Genomic DNA, 17,836 nt, shown 5'->3' with positions numbered 1-17,836 from the left:
TCCGATTCTATGCTGAGGCAGGCCCAACACCTCCATTATATCTACTGTACACTAGCCTCGTGCCCAAGATTGGAGGAGCCGGTCCTGTAGGATATTAGGACTGGCTCCAGGGGTCTTTGTCAGGCGTGAATGATCCCTTGTCAATAAAGCCATCCCTATAGTCTGACCCCAACCACAAGACAACCACCTTAGTATTCACTCCATGTTCTTACCAGTACATAGTACATACAAGCTCCTGTCATGCTTTCAGTCCGTAAGCCATTTTCTGCCAGAGGTGGGACTCTGTTTTCTTCCTTGGAGTGTGTGGAGACCTGACCCTGATTATCAGCCTAGAGGCACTGAGGGTTAGTAGGTGATCTTGAGGAAGAAGAACTTCACCTTGTATGGGAGTGGCCTTGGGGAAGATGATGGTAGTTTATCCATGCAAGAAGAAGCTGGTCTCGCCCGCACGGCTTCTGCAGGTGTGTGGCACTTAGGAGAAGTAGGGGATTAAGTCAGTTTTGTATACTAAAATGTACCCAACCCAGGTCTCAAGAGCCTATACAGTTCCTATGAAGACTCTGTTAAAGAAAGATGGTGGAATCATTTTATACTTGTCCCACACCCTCTAGTTGCTGTTGTTAACTGTCATAGGGTGGGTTCCAACTCACAGCAATCCTGTATAGGGTTTCTGAGATTGGCTGGTGTGTCTGAGTCACTAACCCTGAGGTTAGCAGTCTAGTGTTTATTCTTCAGTGCCACACCAGGATTCTCTAGAGCCCCCACCAAATCTACCATTAAAGAATCTTTCCTCAGAACTGTGGGGCGGGGGGAGGCGGGGGAGACAAGCTTGCAGTGTATACCCTTTGGTTGGGTGATGATATATGGACAGGATGGTAACTATGGCAATGAAACAATGTATGATAGAATGAATGTAAAACTAATGTTCTCCCATGTAAACTATCACACAATTCACAATAAAACATTTATTAAAAACAAAACAAAACAAAAAACTTTCCTCAGAGCAGTGAACACAAAAAGTATCAAGAAGAAAAACACTCATGATAGATACCCAGGGGCCTGTTGGACTCTTTTTGGTCACTCGCTCACAATTTCGTGTGGTTTAGCACATGACAAGATTGTTCAAGAGTACTGTAAGTGCTGGCAGGCACCATGAGAAACTGCTTCACAAAATCACTGCCCGTGGCTGAATCACGATATGAGCACCTAGAAACAAGAAAGGCTAGCAAAACAGGATCAATAATCTTTTCTTATCTACCTCTTAGAAATTTGCACATTTTGTCCCAAATGATGTGCATATTTTCTTAAATTTTAAGCGAATACAATCTAGTCACAAATTATTTGTACTATAGTAACATTTGTTGGTGTCTGATTGAAGACGATTTATTGGGGTTCTTTCATTTCTCTTTGTAAATATTCTGGGCTGTGATGTTATTTTTAGCAAGTGAAATTAACCAAAGACAAACCTCTTTATTCAAATGAATAATCATAAATAATAAAAGTAACAATGATTGAATTTCCAATGCATAACCTTTAATGAATTTAAATATTGTAAATTGACTTTAGAAAGCAGTGTGATCGATCTGACCACCTTCAGCACACTCACCCAAAAAAAACAAACCCAACCCACCCACTGTCATCAAGCTAGTTTTGTATCATCATCATCACCCTCTGGAGGGTTTCCGAGGCTGAACATTTTTACCCAGGAGCAAAAAGCTTCCTCTTTCTCTCACAGAGCCGCTGGTAGATTCGAACTGCTGATCTTGCAGTTGGTAGCCCGCTATGCCAGCAGGGGTCTTTCAGTTTGGATAAAATTCAAGGGCTCCAAACACCAGCACTTTTTCTTCTTATTTTCTTTCTATCTTGGAGAAAGCTGCAAAAACCAAGTTGTTGGGACAGAGTAAACGACAGTTGATTTTGCTGTTGTTAGCTACTGTAAAAGTAGATTCTCAGTTCATGGAGACTGTTGTGATCCACAGGTTTTCACTGGCTGATTTTTCAGAAGGAGATCACCAGGTCTTTATTCTTAATCTGTTTTAGTCTGAAAGTTCTGCTGAAACCTGTTCTACATCATAGCAACATGCAAGGGTCTGCTGAGCTGAGGTGCATCGGCTGGATTTGAACCCAGGTCTCCTACATGGAAAGCAAGAATTTTACTACTCTCATAACTGACAGTGTTCAGTCACTCAAACACTAAAGCCTACTTGGTCTCACAAAATATCAAACGCTGTCTTGGGATGGGCTTCAGGGATTCTGGGTCAAGTAACATCACGTAACTTATGCTAAGAACGTGTTCAGTCTCTGTACAGGGTTTCCGAGGCTGTAAATCTTTATGGGAGCAGAAAGCCTCATCTTTCTCCAGTGGAACAGCTGGTAGTTTCAAACTGCTGACCTTGAGGTTTGCAGCCCAATTCTCAACCACTATGCTACCAGAGCTCTTTACTATAACGCCTTCAGTCTCCTTACAACTGTCTCTATCTCTGCAGCATAGAGATAGCAAAGCCAGGCATTCTTCAAGTACAGTGTAAAAGGAAATGAGATGTGGGAAAAATTAAGACTTTTTTTTTTCTGGCCACTTTATAGCTTGAACGTGGTTTATCTGAAATTTTGTGAACTTGATATGCTATTGTGTTAATGCATCAAGGCTGCCAAGTTCAAAAAGAGATGGTTTGTTTGAAATTATGGCACCAAAATGTGTTTCCACTTTATGATTTTGCAAAACAAATGCTTCAGGGGTTTGAAGAAGGGGACAGCATAGAAAGAAAGAACTTTCGAATTTTAACATTCAGTTCTTAGTACCCAGAGAAATTTGGTCCAAGTACAATATGACAATCACATCTGCCAAGCTTCTTTTGGACTCATGTCAGTCTTGAATGGAACCCTCAAAAACTCCCAGGAGGTTTTTGCTCCTCTCAAAAATGAACCTGTGTAACTCTGAGGAGCTTTCTTAAAACACTGTTGGCTTCCTTCTACTGGTGCTAGACTAGAATGCAGCCAAAACCGGGCCATGGCTTCCTTAGTTCAGAAAATGGAAAACTCCAGAATTAGTTGACTGAACGATAAAGTTTCCAAGTGGACGTTGTGTCTTGAAATAGTTTTTCCTACTTTATATTGAACGGCCTGAAATATAAAAGGGAAGGAAAATGTGTGTGCATGTTGTTGTGGGGGGTGGGGGTTAAGCATACTTTGTGGTGGTTGGTTTCCCGTGCTCCCTTGGGCTCCCTTGAGCCTGACTGAATAGGAATTGCCTGAGAGTGGTTAGTTGTTGCAAGTCTTTGAGTCTGCCTCACCCCATTTGTAGGGGGAGTAGAGGAAGGAGTAGGGCCTTGTCAGAATGTTTGTGAGGGGGCGCTGATGAGGGAGCAAGTGCTCTTTGAAAAATTCTTTCTGGGAAGAATACGCTCCCATATGCTTCAGGATCACTCCCCTACACCTTTAAGCTTTAAAAGACTGAGAGATAAGCACTTAAAAGAAGCTCTTTGAGGAAATAGATTTGCTGAACTTGCTACTCACAAAGGCCCTGAGAAGTTCTGAATTATTCAAACCATACTAGTCTGTTAGTTACTTAATCCATATTGGCAAATTTGATTTAATTTCTTTTAAAAACAAACAAATAATAATAATAAAAACCCACTTAGATTTATTTTGTTAAGGGAAAATTTATTTTACTACCACATACCAGTGTATGAGGAGGCTCCAAAAAGTTTGTGGAAACACTCCATTATCTTTTAATTCCATTCTTCCACCAACTTTTTGGAACCCCCTTGCATATGGGCACACTCACACACAAATATATAAAACCAGTTGCTATCAAAACAATTCTAAATCACAGTGATTTGTGTCAGAGCAGAACTATATACTCCCTTCGTAAGACTTTCAAGTTCCAGGCCTTTCTCTGGGTGAGATCTAACTGCTACGCTACCCTTAGGTTAACAGCTGTTAACACACACATACACACACACACATAAATATATGCCAAACCAAAACCAAGCCTACTGCGATCAAGTCGTTTCCGACTCACAACGACCAAGACTGTAGATGTTTACGGAAACAGGCAGCCGCATCTTTCTTTTGAGGAACTGCTAGTGGGTTTGAACTAAGAACCTTGTGTTTAGTGGTCCAGTGCTTATCCTATCTCTATCTCTATCTATCTATCTATCTATCTATCTATCTATCTATCTATCTATCTATCTATCTATATATATATACAGAGAGAGAGAGAGAGAGAGAGAGAGAGAGAGAATCCTGGTGTGGCACTGTGGGCTAATGTGTCAGACTGCAAAGTTGTTTTAACTGCAAGGTCGGTGGTTCAAGCTCATCAGCTGCTCCTTGGAAACCCTATACAGGGTCGCTATGGGTCATAATTGACTTGATGGCACTTAACAACAACAACAAACAATATATATATACACACACACAGTCCTAGTTTAGCACTGTAGGATACGCCAAACTTGCAACAGCAACATCTATATGTATGTATGTATATGTGGTGGTGGTGGTTTTGTGCCTTGGAGTCAGTTCCAACTTATAGTGACCCATATAGAATTTCTGAAGAGCAAATAATAGGCTTGAACCTCTAACCTCATGGTTAGCAGTCACGGACACTCTCTGTCTCTCTCTGTCTGGGAAAATCCTATCCAACATCGCTATGAATCAGAACCAATTCGGAGGCATACAACAACATGTGATTGTCGGGAAGCGTGAAAGCTCTGTAGGATAACCAGTGGATTGTGAACAACAGGTTGGTGGTTAGAGTCCAGTAGCCACTCCTTGGGAAAACATGAGACTTTCTGGGTTACACATGTGATTGTCATATATATTTATAACAATCACATGTATTTATATACACACCCCCAGGTAAGTAAAAAAAAATATTGCCATAAAATCACAGAAACCTTTATTAAACAAACATAGCAAGATGTGAAGCTATAGTTTCTCAGCATCTCCTCCATCTAGGTCTACACACTTCTGAAGGCACTGTTTCTAATTCCCTAACCCTGAAGTCTTTGATTTATGCCACATTAAAGCAGCACTTTTGTCATCCTTGAAGGATTCTAATTATGTCCCTTTAAAGTGTTCTTTGAGTTTGAGGAACCAAAAAAGAAAAGTCTGAAGGGGAAACGTCACAACTGTAAGGTGGATGCAGTAAGGTTTCCCGATGAAATTCTCACAGAACAGCGCTTTCTATCCTCGAAGAATCATTTAGTACATTGGTGTGATGGAGGAGAATTCTTCGGCACAATTTCCCTAGCTTTTTTCTCATCAAAGTTGATTTCAGTTTTCTTAACACTTCTCCTTATAAAACCCCCATAGTTATCCTGTGTCCATCAAGAAAGTCTATGAAGGTTATTCCTTTTGGAATCCCAAGAACCAGTTACCATGACTTGTTTGCTGAGCTCTCTACCTTGAATCTACCTGGACCAGCAGAGCCCTTTGGAAGCTACTGTTTTTGTTTGTTTGTTTGTTTGTTTTATTGTGAACTGAGTGATAGTTTACATGGAAGAACGTCCCCTTTACACCATCGTTTCATTGCATATATTACAATCTCCTCCGTGCATCATTATTCAACAGTATTTGCTTCCATTCTCTCTATTTTTCTTTTTCTTTTTTGGGGAATTGGGGTGGGGGTGGGGAGATGTACACAAAAACACTCAGAAATATATAATTAAACCACCAAAGGGCACATTCTGCAAGTCTGACTCCTGGCTGCCAGCACTCAGTTCCTCTCTTTTCTTGAGTTTAGAGTCCTCAGCTGCTCCCTCTCTCCATGTCCCCATCTCTGCCTATTTCTCTGGTGTTGCTGTTTCTCTGGATACAGTCACGCATTCCACTTGTGCTCTTCTCCCTTGATGGTCCTAGGGTCCTCTGTTTTTGGACTGTAAAATTAACTACTCCCCCATTTTTGTTACAAAACTTCTACCTTTACAGTTATGGCAGTCGCAATTAGTCATGATAACAACTACTCACTATTGAATCATAAGACTCTTATCCCCATCTCTTTTCACCCCAGACCCATCTAGACAAGATGAAAACTATTCAATGGGGACTCTATCTGCCCCCCCACACTCTTAAACTAAACTCCCTTTTGAAAGTCACTTTGTGCCTTTATTGCTCCCTCATTTTAGGTAGCCAATGTCTAAGTTCCCGGTCCCTAGCTACCCTATGTATAGAGGAGATAGCATTAAAACTTGATGTGGAAACTCCTTCCCTCTCTGTTGGTATTTTGAGCTACTACATCCATGAGTATAGGTCAAGCTCATCAAATTGTAGCAGTTTTTTTTTTTTTTTTTTATCTTCCTCTAGTCGAGTTCTGATTATCAAGTCATTGAGGATAGGTCAAATGGGTGCTGTCTGCAAGTTTGGGTGTTCTAGTGCATCTCCTGTCACTTCATATAAACTGGATGCTTCACTCTCAGCTCTAACCCTCCATGGCTAGCCCTTGTCCATGGTCTCAGGTGTCCCCAGGTCTCACCACACTTTGGACCAACCAGCCCTTTCTCTTCTCTCTCTCATTTCTAAGTCAACAAGAATTTATGGAATGTGGTTGAACTCAGCCCATTTCTTCACTGTTGCCTTTCTCCCTCTTCTACTCACCAGTAGACCAGAAAGCTTACATGGCTACTCATGTGTTCCCTTTGAGTTTCAATCTTAGAGGTGGGTTTGTCCTGAAGGGACTTGATTGCTTACCTTGATGGCTTCCTGGCAACTTGCTTATTCTTATAGTAGCCAGTCATACTGCCATTTAAAAAAAAAAAAAAAATTCCTGATGATTTTTCTTTAAAGATGTATCCTCTGTTGCTCTAGCTGTTCCAGGCTGGTCTGATTGTCCTTTTCTAGTGGGACTATCCCACCTAAGAATGTTCTGGATGGGGCTCAGGATTCCACCTAAGGCCCTATACACTGCAAAGGCTCCGCAAGAGGCCTATTTCACTGGGCAAGTTCTAGAACCCCTTTTAGGTATTCCAATCAGTTATAGGCTGAAGATAGGCTTACAAGCTTTCTGTAATCATGTTTTCTGATGTTCCTTTCTATCCCACTCAAGTGTCTGTTTTACAATAGTAGGAAGCCACTGTCTTGACTGGATCTTTTTTTTTTTTTTGTAAGGCACTCTAACAAACTCTGGTGGGGTGTTGTAGAATAAGCACTGGACTGCTAACTGCAAGTTGTCAGTTTAAACTGACCAGCTGCTCCTTGGATCGTTGTGAGTCAGAACCACTCGACAGAACACAGCAGCAACAAGAAGATGAAGACAAATTCATTACCGAACGAATTTGTCTGCAGTCCTTCATTGACTGGAGACATGTTTAAACATGTCTCTTAAACATATTGGGGATGTAGCCATGCATGCATGAATTGGAACCCTAGTAACAATAGTTTTTGACTTACCCTCATATATGCTCCCATACATGCACATATGGAGGAGTCCTGGTGTGACACTGTAGGATAAGCACTGGGTTGCCAACCATAGGTTGGCAGTTCAAACCTACCATTCGCTCCTTGGAAACCCTATCCAAGGTCACGATGAGTCAATACCAACTCGAATGCATTTAACAACAGCAGCACACACATATGGAAAAGCACTAGACTGCTAACTACAAGGTTGATAGTTCAAACCCACCAGCTACTCCTTGAAAACCCTATACAAGGTCACTATGAGTCAGAACAAACTCGATAGCACACAACCACAATGTGTCACATATCACATATAAGTGTTATCATATGTTGTTGTTAAGTCCCACCCACTCTGCTCTGACTCTTCGCGACCCCATGCACACCAGGAGAAAACACTGCCAGGTCCTACGCCATCCTCATAATTGTTGTTTGAGCTCATTGCTGCTGCTATGGTCTCACTTCATCTCATTGGGGTCTTCCTCTCTTTAGATGGCCCTGCACTTCACCAAGCATGATGTCCTTCTCTAGGGACTGAGCCTTCCTGACAAGCTTGTCACCTTCACTTCTAAGGAGCATTCTGGCTATACTTCTTCCAAGTAGAGCAAGATTTGAATTGTTCTTCTGGTAGTCCATGGAACTTTCAATATTCTTCATCAGTACCATAAATCAAGTACATTGATTCTTCTACTGTCTCCCTTATTCATTGTCCAACTTTCACATGTATATGAGGCAATTGAAAAATACCATGTGTTGGGTCAGGTGCACTTTAGTCCTCAAAGTGATGTGTTTGTTCCTTTATGCTTTAAAGTTCTCTTGCAGCCTCAGAATCCCTATGTATGGTGGCTGCGAGTTGGGAGAAAACCAACGCGCGTGCAGCAGTAGCAAATGTGCCTAATGCAATACATCATTTAATTTATTGACTGCTACTTCCATGAGTGTTGATTGTGGATCCAAACAAAATGAAGTCTTTGACAACCTCAGTCTTTTCTCCATTTATCATGATGATAATTATTTGTTGAGTTGTGAAGATTTTCGTTTTCTTTATATTGAGGGGAAATCCATACTGAAGGCTGTAGTGTTCAATCTTCATCAGTAAGTATTTTAAGTCTTCTTTGCTTCCAGCAAACAAGGTTGTATCATCTGCATATCACAGGTTGTTAATGAGCCTTCATCCAACTCTGATGCCACATTCTTTTTCATATAAACCAGCATCTCAGATTATTTACTCAGCATACAGATTTAATAAGTATGGTAAATGGATACAACCTTGGTGCACACCTTTCCTGATTTTAAACCATTCAGAATCCCTTTATTCTGTTAGAACAACTGCCTCTTGGCCTATATACAGGTTTCTCAGGAGCACAATGAAATTTTCTGGCATGCACATTCTTGGCAATGTCATCCATAGTTTGTTATAATCCACACAGTCGGCCTTAGCATAGTCAATAAAACACAAGTGAACATCTTTCTGGTATTCTCTACTTTCAGCCAAGATCCAGTTGACTTAAGTATTTATATCCCTCATTCTGTGTCCTCCATTTTTAAATTATCTTCAGCAAAAATTTACTTGTATGTGATATTAATGATATTGCAATAAATAAGTCATTGTTCTTGCAAAATTCTGTCATATAATCTCCAGCATCGTTTCTATCACCAAGGCCATGTTTTCCAACCACTGGTCATTTCTTTTCATTTTCAACTTCTACATTCCAATCACCAGTAGTTATCAATGCATCGCGTTTTCATGTTTGGTCATAGTAACCTATAGGACAGAGAAGACCTGAACCAAAGGGTTTCTGAGGCTGTAAATCCTGATGAGAGCAGACCATCTCCTCTTTATTCCATGGAGTAGCAGGCAGGTTGCGTTGTCCACCTTGTAGTTAGTAGTTTAATACTTGACCCACTGGGCAATCAGGGGTCAAATATTAAACTACAGAATTACACAGAACCCTTGTTTTAACACAAAAGGTATCACATGTTCACATAGCCAAGGTAAGTAAGCAGTCAGTTTTATCAAAAACCGTGTTTCCCTGTTGAGAAAATAATCCCCACATGGTTCTCAATTTCCATTCCTCCCTGAAATTGCATGCTAATTATTTGTGACCATCAAAAGGCTGGGGACACAGAATCATAGCTTTAAATGATAACTCAGAAGTCTTCTCCAACATCATTTAACTAAAATAATAAATTGGAGAAAAACATTTTATGCAAAGAGACGAAATACAAAAATAATTTTATTGTCTTATTAACGATACAATTCAAGGTCATGCTTTATCACTTGGATAATTATTCAGCTTCCCATTTCACTGAATTTGAACACACAGGAAACTATGGCTGGATGTAGAAATATGGTACTTTCCAGAGCCCTGGTGGCATAGTAGGTTAAGAATTTGGCTGTTAATTGTAAGGTCAACAGTTTGAATCCACCAACAGCGCCTCAGGAGAAAGATGAGGCTTTCTGCTGCTCTAAAGATTTATAGCCTCTGAAACCCTACATAGGTTGACTATAAGTCAGAATTGGCTTCTTGGCAGTGGGGTGGGTTAATGTAGAAAAATAAAATAGGTGTTTTTTTGTTTTGTTTTTGTTTTCTTCATTCATCTAGAAAATGGCTGCAGGATAAATCAGCAATTTTTTTTTCTTACCTTGTCTTTAAAATGAACATTGGGCCTAAAAGGTATGTGAAAAACAAGCCATTTTAAAGTGTTTTAAACTTAGCATTTAATTTCTGTTTCACAAACTCATTAACACCTTGGTGATTTGATGTAGGAGATTTTAGTAGGATATAAGGACTCTGTTTTAGATAAGCCTTAAATAAAACTTGGTTCATTAAAAAAATCTGATTTAGTGAAAAGACAAGAGACTCCTCCTACCCTGACCCTCAGTTTTCCCATTTGTAAAAGGAGAGGGACAAAGAAGGAAATACCCTAGTACCCTCCATCTCCCAAAGTTTGTGATTCTGAGATTCTAGCTTTTTCAAAGAAATGAAATACTATATTACAGATAATTACAGAAGCAAATGTAGGCTAAAATATTAGGGTAAATATGTACTTCTTAGTTTACTAATGAATTGTATAAATATTTGTGCATTTTTCCATTGCCTACTTCTGGTGTGGTGCTGTGGGTTAATGCTCTGGACTGCAAAGTCAATATGAACTGCAAGTTTGGCAGTTTAAGCTCACCAGCTGCTCCTTGGAAAATCCTATTCAGGGTCGCTATGGTTCAGAACCAACTTGACACCACTTAACAATAACACCTTAAAATGGGAGTTCTGGTGGGCAATGTGGGTTAATGCACTGGACTTAAAAGTCAATATGAACCATGAACCAGAAGGTTAGCCGTTCAAGCTCACCCATCACTCCTAGGAAACCCTATACAGGGGTTGCTCTTGGTCAGAACTGACTCGATGGCACTTAACAAAAACAACCTTAAAATGATCTCAAAGGGCAGTGACTAGACCAGTGAAGTGTCATTTTCTTAAGTTTGCAATTAAAAATAAAAATAATGATCAGGTACCAACATTATATTCCATGAAAAAAACCCTCAGTGAGTTACATTCTAACATGTCTCCTTCCAGGGTTGGAGTCCAATCTGAAACAGGGACACATATGGCCGTGTAACTAAAAAAAAATATGTTTGCAACTGTGTCTCTATCTGATTTGACATAAGGTTTTATTGTTGCCATAACTATTTTATAAATACTCCTTATACTAAAATATCTAAGACTCCAAAACACCAAACCAGTTGCCAGAGCATCACCTCTGACTCATGACAACCTCCTGTCCCTGTGTGTACTCCGTAAGGTTTTCAGTGGCGGGATTTTTAGAAATGGATACCCAGACCTTTCTTCCGACGAGCCTCTGAGTGGACTTTTCACCAAGCAGCAAACTCGTTAGCCACTGATACCATCCAAAAACTCCAAATTGAAAACTCTAGTCTCGATTAATACAAACTATTTCTAAGAGGTTTGCCCAGAACACAGGCTGAGAGAGAAATGAGAGTTTTCATTGTTTCCACTGAGAAAGACTGAGCTGGCCCATCATGAATTTGGAATGGGTTGATGTGAGGATGTTGGAAGGTCTGTAGGATCCTCTTTGGGCTCAATCTGGGGTCTCTAATTTTCACTTTTGAAGTTATTTCTAAAAGGGATTGTTGTTAAGTGCCACTGAGTCGCTTGTAAGCGGTTTCTGAGGCTTTAAACTTTGCGGGAGCAGAAAGCCCAGTGCTTATCAGATGGAGCCACCATGCTCCCAAAAGAGATTGTTGTTGTTGTGAAGTGCCATTGAGTTGATTCTTACCCATAGCGACTCTGTATAGGGTTTCCAAGGAGCAGCTGGTGAACTTGACCCACTGACCTTGCAGTTCAAATGATTGTGGTCTGATGCATCAGTCGATTAACCCCCCCCCCAAAAAAAAAACTCATTGCTGTCATGTTGATACCGATTCATAGCGACCTTATAGTAATGAGTAGGACTGCCCCATAGGGTTTCCAAGTTTGTAACTGTTACAGAAGCAAACTGCCCACTCTTTCTCCTGCTAAGCAGCTGGTGGGTTTAAACCAAATGCTTAACCACTACACCGCGGGGCTCCTTCCTAAAAGATCAAGCATAGTCATTCCATTGACTTGATATTATCAGTATCAATTTATTAAATGTTAAATCATTTAAAAATATACTAGAACTTGGAACTACTATGCATCTATCAGTTTGTCCTATTGTAGTGCTTACCTGTTGCTAGGATTCTGGAAACAATGCTACGAGGCTATCAAATACCAATTAGGTCATCCATGGTGGCCAAGTTTCAGTGGAGCTTCCAGATTAAGACAGACTAGAAGGACAGGTCTGAAGAGCTACTTTTGAAAATCCGTCAATGGCAAGCCTACGTACAGATCACCACAGAATATGGTTTGATAGAGTGCTGGAAGGTGGGTCCTTTGAGTTACAAGGCACCCAGAATACACTGGCTGCAACAGTTAATGAGATGTGCACCTACGAGAATGTTCAGTTCATCCATAATCCTTTGTCTTTCATGTTTCCATAACTTTTAGGCTGTCAGAGACCTCAGACGCTTCTAAGTAGATTCCGTGCCCTGCCCTCCCCGCCACACACACACAACTAATGGAGTCCTGGTGTGGCACTGTGGGTTAATGTGCTAGACAACAAAGCCATTTGCACTACAAGATTGGCGGTTCAAGCTCACTAGCTGCTCCTCGGAAATCCTATACAGGGTCGCTATGGGTTGGAATTGACTCAATGGCACTTCACAACAACAACAATGCTCTAGACTAAAAAGTCAATTTGAACCACAAGTTTAGTGGTTCAATCTTACCAGCTGCTCCTTGGAAACCCTATGCAGGGTTGCTATGGTCAGAACCGACTCAATGGCACTTAACAAAAACCAAAACCAGCCACATCAAGAGTCCTGGTGCGGCACTGTGGGTTAATGCTCTGGACTGCAAGGTCCATTTGAACTGCAGTCGGTGGTTCAAGCTCACCAACCACTCTTCAGAAGCCCAATATAGTGTTACTATATAGGGTCACTTGACAGCGCTTAATAATAACAGTAGTCAAGCCAGCTATGGCGCTGTTAGGGTAAGCACTGGACTGAAAGGTCGGTTTGAACCTCAACATTGGTGGTTCAAACTTACCAGCCTCTCCTTGGAAACCCTATAGAGGGTCCTGTTGAGTCAGAAACAACTATGGTACTTAACAACAATGACAGTCACATCAAGGAGTCTTGGTGTGGTGCTGCTAGCCACAAGGCTGTTGGTTCAAATCCATCAGCCACTCTTTGGAAACCCTATGCAGGGTTGCTATGAGTTGGAGTCAACTTGACAGCACTTAACAACAACAATAACAATAACCATATCAAAAGGAGCCCTGTTGGCACAGTAGGTTGGGTGTTGCCATTGCAAGGTGGGCAGTTCACATCCATTGCTCGCTAGGTGGGAGAAAGATGAGGCTGTGTCCTCCTGTAAGATTTGCAGTCTTGGAAACCCTAGGGAGCAGTTGGAGCCTGGCCTTAGTTGCCATGAGTTGGAGTTAATTCTGTGGCAGCGGCATGTTGTTGTTGTTGGTTAGTACTGTGGAGTTGGACGAATAGTGTTATTATTCATTGAACAAGAGGAGAAATACCAGAAAAAGCTCTGGACAAGAAAATCTGGAGACCCTCCCAGTTTTTGACCCTAGATCATATACTCTCCAATATGCCCCCTGGGACCCTCCATCTGATACTCTGCTTCCTAAAAACATGTCCTGTGGGACAATTTTCCATAGAACACTAACTCAGGAACCAGTCCTAGGAATGGATGAGAAAGTAAATGAGTGAATAAAGAAAATAAAACAGATAGGAAGACACTAACCATTTTATGTCGCTTTTGGCAATTTAATACTTAATGTACTAATCAATACTTATAAGTTGCTCATTTTGTGTCAGACCCTGTTTAAGGATTTTGTATATTCAAGTCATCCTCACAATTACCCTAAGACAGATGTTATTTCTAGCTCTGTTTGACAGATGAGGAAACTAAGGCACACAGAGATTAAATGATTTTTTCCAAGATCAAGTAAATGGTCAAGTGGTCACCTTAGTAAGTGGTCAAGTCAGGAGTCAAATCAAAGCAGGACCTATGAAACCCACTCTCCTAGCCCCTCTGATATATTGCCTCACAGACTTAGTAAAGGATATTCCTTCCTTTTCTAGCCCAGTCTTCTCAAACCTACCTGATTATAATACACCAATCAAGATCTCTAGAACATTATTTAGGAAACACGCGAAGTAGTTCCTTACAAGTCAAAATTTATGACCCTATAAATAGTCAAATGAATACCATTCAAAAAGTGCATTGCTTACTATAGGGGGGTAGGGGGAAGTCTTTGTTGGTTGCTGGGAAGTTGGTGATGGGTTGGGAGAAGGGGGTAGGGTGGAGCGCAGGGCGGGGATTGGACAAAGGAGAGCTTGGGTGCTGGGGAGGGGGGCAATATACAGGGAGGGAGAGGGAAGTGGAGAAACGGGGCAGATGGGAGAACAATTGGGCATGTTTGAAAGGGCTAAATGGTATAGAGATAAAGGACGATATATGCACAGCCTTGGAACTGCAGGGCTCTGAGATACAGGGATTGAGTCACGGTTGGAATGGGGGGAGGAAATCGTGTTAAGATGCTTGACTGTTTTTTGAATCTTGGTTTTCCTTGCATTATAATATAGAGTAGACACTGGAGGGGGAGAGAAAGGAATAGTCAGAAACATCATACTAGAAGGCTTGTAAGTCCGTCTTCTGCCTATAACTGATTGGAATACCTAAATTGGGGCTACAGCGTACCCGGTGAACGAGGCTTCTTGCGGAGCCTTTGCAATACATAAAACTATAGGTAGAAACCCGAACCACATCCAGATCTCCAGAGATGAGAAATCTCCCTTTGAAGGGACCAGCAGACCAGCCTGGAGCGGCTAGAAGAATAAAAGATACCTCTTGAAAGAAAGACCTGCAGGAAAAATGGAGGCAGATGGACTGTTACTACAAGAACAAACAAATCGCTTCCCTAGGGAACATCAAGGCAAGTGGTTCGGTCCTCTCAACGTGAACCCCCTTCCAGGACTAAGACTCAATGGAAATACACGCTCTGATTGGTGACCACACGCATCATTGATAGGGGGAAGAGGGGTAAAAGCAGCAATGAAGCGGCAATCTAAGTCTTACAATGTTCAGTGGGCTTCTGTGGACCCAGTTGGGGACCTGCTTGGCAAGCAGTGTGAGGAGACCTGGGGACTCTTGGGTCCAGAGTCAGTGGCGTGGCCACGGAGGACTCAAGTGGAGAGTGGAGCTACCAGCTGATGGGAAGAGAAGGCATGTGCACAAGAACACCCAAACTTACAGATAGTACCCACGTGACCTGGGCCGGATGACTAGATGATCAGAGCTCAACCAGGAGAAGAAAGAAGAGGAAAAAAAAAAACAAAGAGTGATGAACTTGACCTATACCTACGGATGCAGTGACTCAAAAGAAGGAACAAATCCTTACAGCAAGAAACATTCCTACCCCCTCCACACACAGAGTGGACAGAGATGGGCAACTTGGACATTGGATACCCAAATGGGGAGGAGGGTACAACAAAGGCAAGAAGTGACTGGCTTGGGGGCATAGAGGAAGGCAGAATCTCCAGTGAGTACTATCCAATCTGTCTAGGCGGAGCTGATGAAATGAAATACAGATGGGTAACTCATGGTACTGCAGTGAATAATGGTTATCAGGACTGATTATGAGAGTTGGAAGTACAAAGGTAGACGTTTTGTAGCAAGGAAGGGAGTGATTATTTCTCCAGTCTAGGAGCGGAGGTCTCTAGGACCATCAACGGAGAAGAGCCCAGAGCAGGACCCTACCCAGAGAAGCAGAGATGCCTGAGATGGAGACAGAGACAATGACATGGAGTGATGAAGTGGCTGGGGACTTTGGATCCAGAGAGGGAGAGGGACTGTGGGCTGAAGACTGGGGGGTGGGGGGGTGTTTTGGGATATACCCTTTGGTCCATTGATGATGCATGAAGGGGATTGGAACCATGGCAATGAAATGATATACGATGGAATGAATGTAAAGCTAAAGTTCTCTCTTGTAAACTATCATATAATTCACAATAAAACATTAAAAAAAAGTGAATTGCTAGCAAAACACATGAAACCATGAAGTTCAGGAGGAAACAATGCTAAGAGATGTTTAGTACCCAACCCATTTGTTGTTGTTGTTAAGTGCTGTGGAGTCAGTTCTGACTTACAGAGAACCTGTGTAGCGTTTCTGAGGAGCTAGCAGCTGGTGAATTTGAATCTTGAAGTTCAAACCGCCTTTGCAGTCCAGTGCATTAATCCACAGCACCACTTTAAATAGAGGAAAACTGGCATTTAGTGTGTAACTCTGCAGCTCTAGTTTATTTTACCAAGCTTAACTTTTCATGTTCTAAGTTGATTTAACTTTGGAGCAAAGGAAATAGCCTACGTTGATGGCTGTAAAAAATCACACGCATATCCATTCTCATAGTCTTCCAAATTTAAAAGTCCAGTATGAGATATATTGTTAGAATACATAATGGATTCCTTGAGTGGCTCAATGGATGTCTTGAATTAATAAAAACATAGGGAAATTATTCTTTAAAACCATAAGTTCACAACTACAAAGCCTATTTTGGCTTTGCTCTTATTAATACAATAAGAGGTTTGACTTTGACCCTGAAATCATAAACGTGGAAAACATTAACGGTATTTTATTGACATGTTCTGATCCCTTCTTTTTCTGTATCAAACTGAGGCTTATGATAACTTTGGAGGAGGACCGGTGGCACCAAAGAAAGCTAAACAATTCATACAGACTAAGATGAAGGAGGTCAGATCTACCAAGCAATTCCAGCTTCTGGATAAAAGAGAGTCTGTTTGAAAACACTGGCAATTACTGATGTTTTAAAAAACTATAGTTTAAGAATTCATTCTTTTAAAAAAATAAATATTAACGTTTTGGAAAATCTGTCTTTTATATTGAGCTATCTCAGAGTTTTCAGAGACATGTCAGATGTATGTTGATGAAAATCTCCTCTGTTATTAGCCTAGGCTTTTTCTTTCAACCATGAGACATTTAAACTGTTTAAGAATGAATAAGCAAGCACTGGACCACAAGGTTGGTTTGGACCTCAAGGTCAGTGGTTCAAACTCACTAGCCACTCCTCGGAAAACCCTATACAGGGTCTCTATGAGTTGGAACCAACTCCACGACACTTAACACAACAAAACAAACAAAGAACCCACCCATTGCTGTCATGTGTTACAAAGTAGAATTGCGTCATAGGGTTTTCTTGGCCTCCATGTTTTTGGAAGCAGATCCCCAGCCAGGCCTTTCTTGTGATGCACTGCTGTGTGGGTGCAAACTGTGAACCTTTTGGTTAGTTGTCATGAATAAAAGCATTGATGCTGTCTTAATGTCATAGTAGCACTCCAAACCCAAATCAAAGGCGATTTTGACTCAGAGTGACCCTGTGTGTCACACAGTACAACTGCTCCTGAAAGCTGTCTTGGTTTTTATCTTTATGGTAATGGATTGCCATGTTTTTCTTCTGCAGGACAGCTAGGTAGGTTCACACCACCAGCTTGGGTTAGTTTGTTGTTGTTATTGTTAGGTGCCATGAGTTGATGTTAACTCAGAGTGACCCCAGGTGACATTGGGTTTTTTAAGCCATACCCTTTTATGGGAACAGATCAACAAACAGGTCTTTGTTCCGCAGATCCACTAGGTGGATTTGAACCACCAACCTCTTGGCTAGCAGCAGCAGTAGAACACAAATGCTTGGTGCCACCCAGGGACCTTAGTAACACATCCATCATCGACCTGTTGTTTTCTGTTGTTGTTGAGTGTTGTCAAGTCAGTTCTGACTCATAGCAATCCCATAGAGGGTTTTCAAGATGCACTG

The sequence above is a fragment of the Chrysochloris asiatica genome, unplaced genomic scaffold (assembly GCF_000296735.1).
Source record: "Chrysochloris asiatica unplaced genomic scaffold, ChrAsi1.0 scaffold00003, whole genome shotgun sequence".
NCBI lineage: Eukaryota > Metazoa > Chordata > Mammalia > Afrosoricida > Chrysochloridae > Chrysochloris > Chrysochloris asiatica.
Note: the sequence above shows the minus strand (reverse complement) of the source record.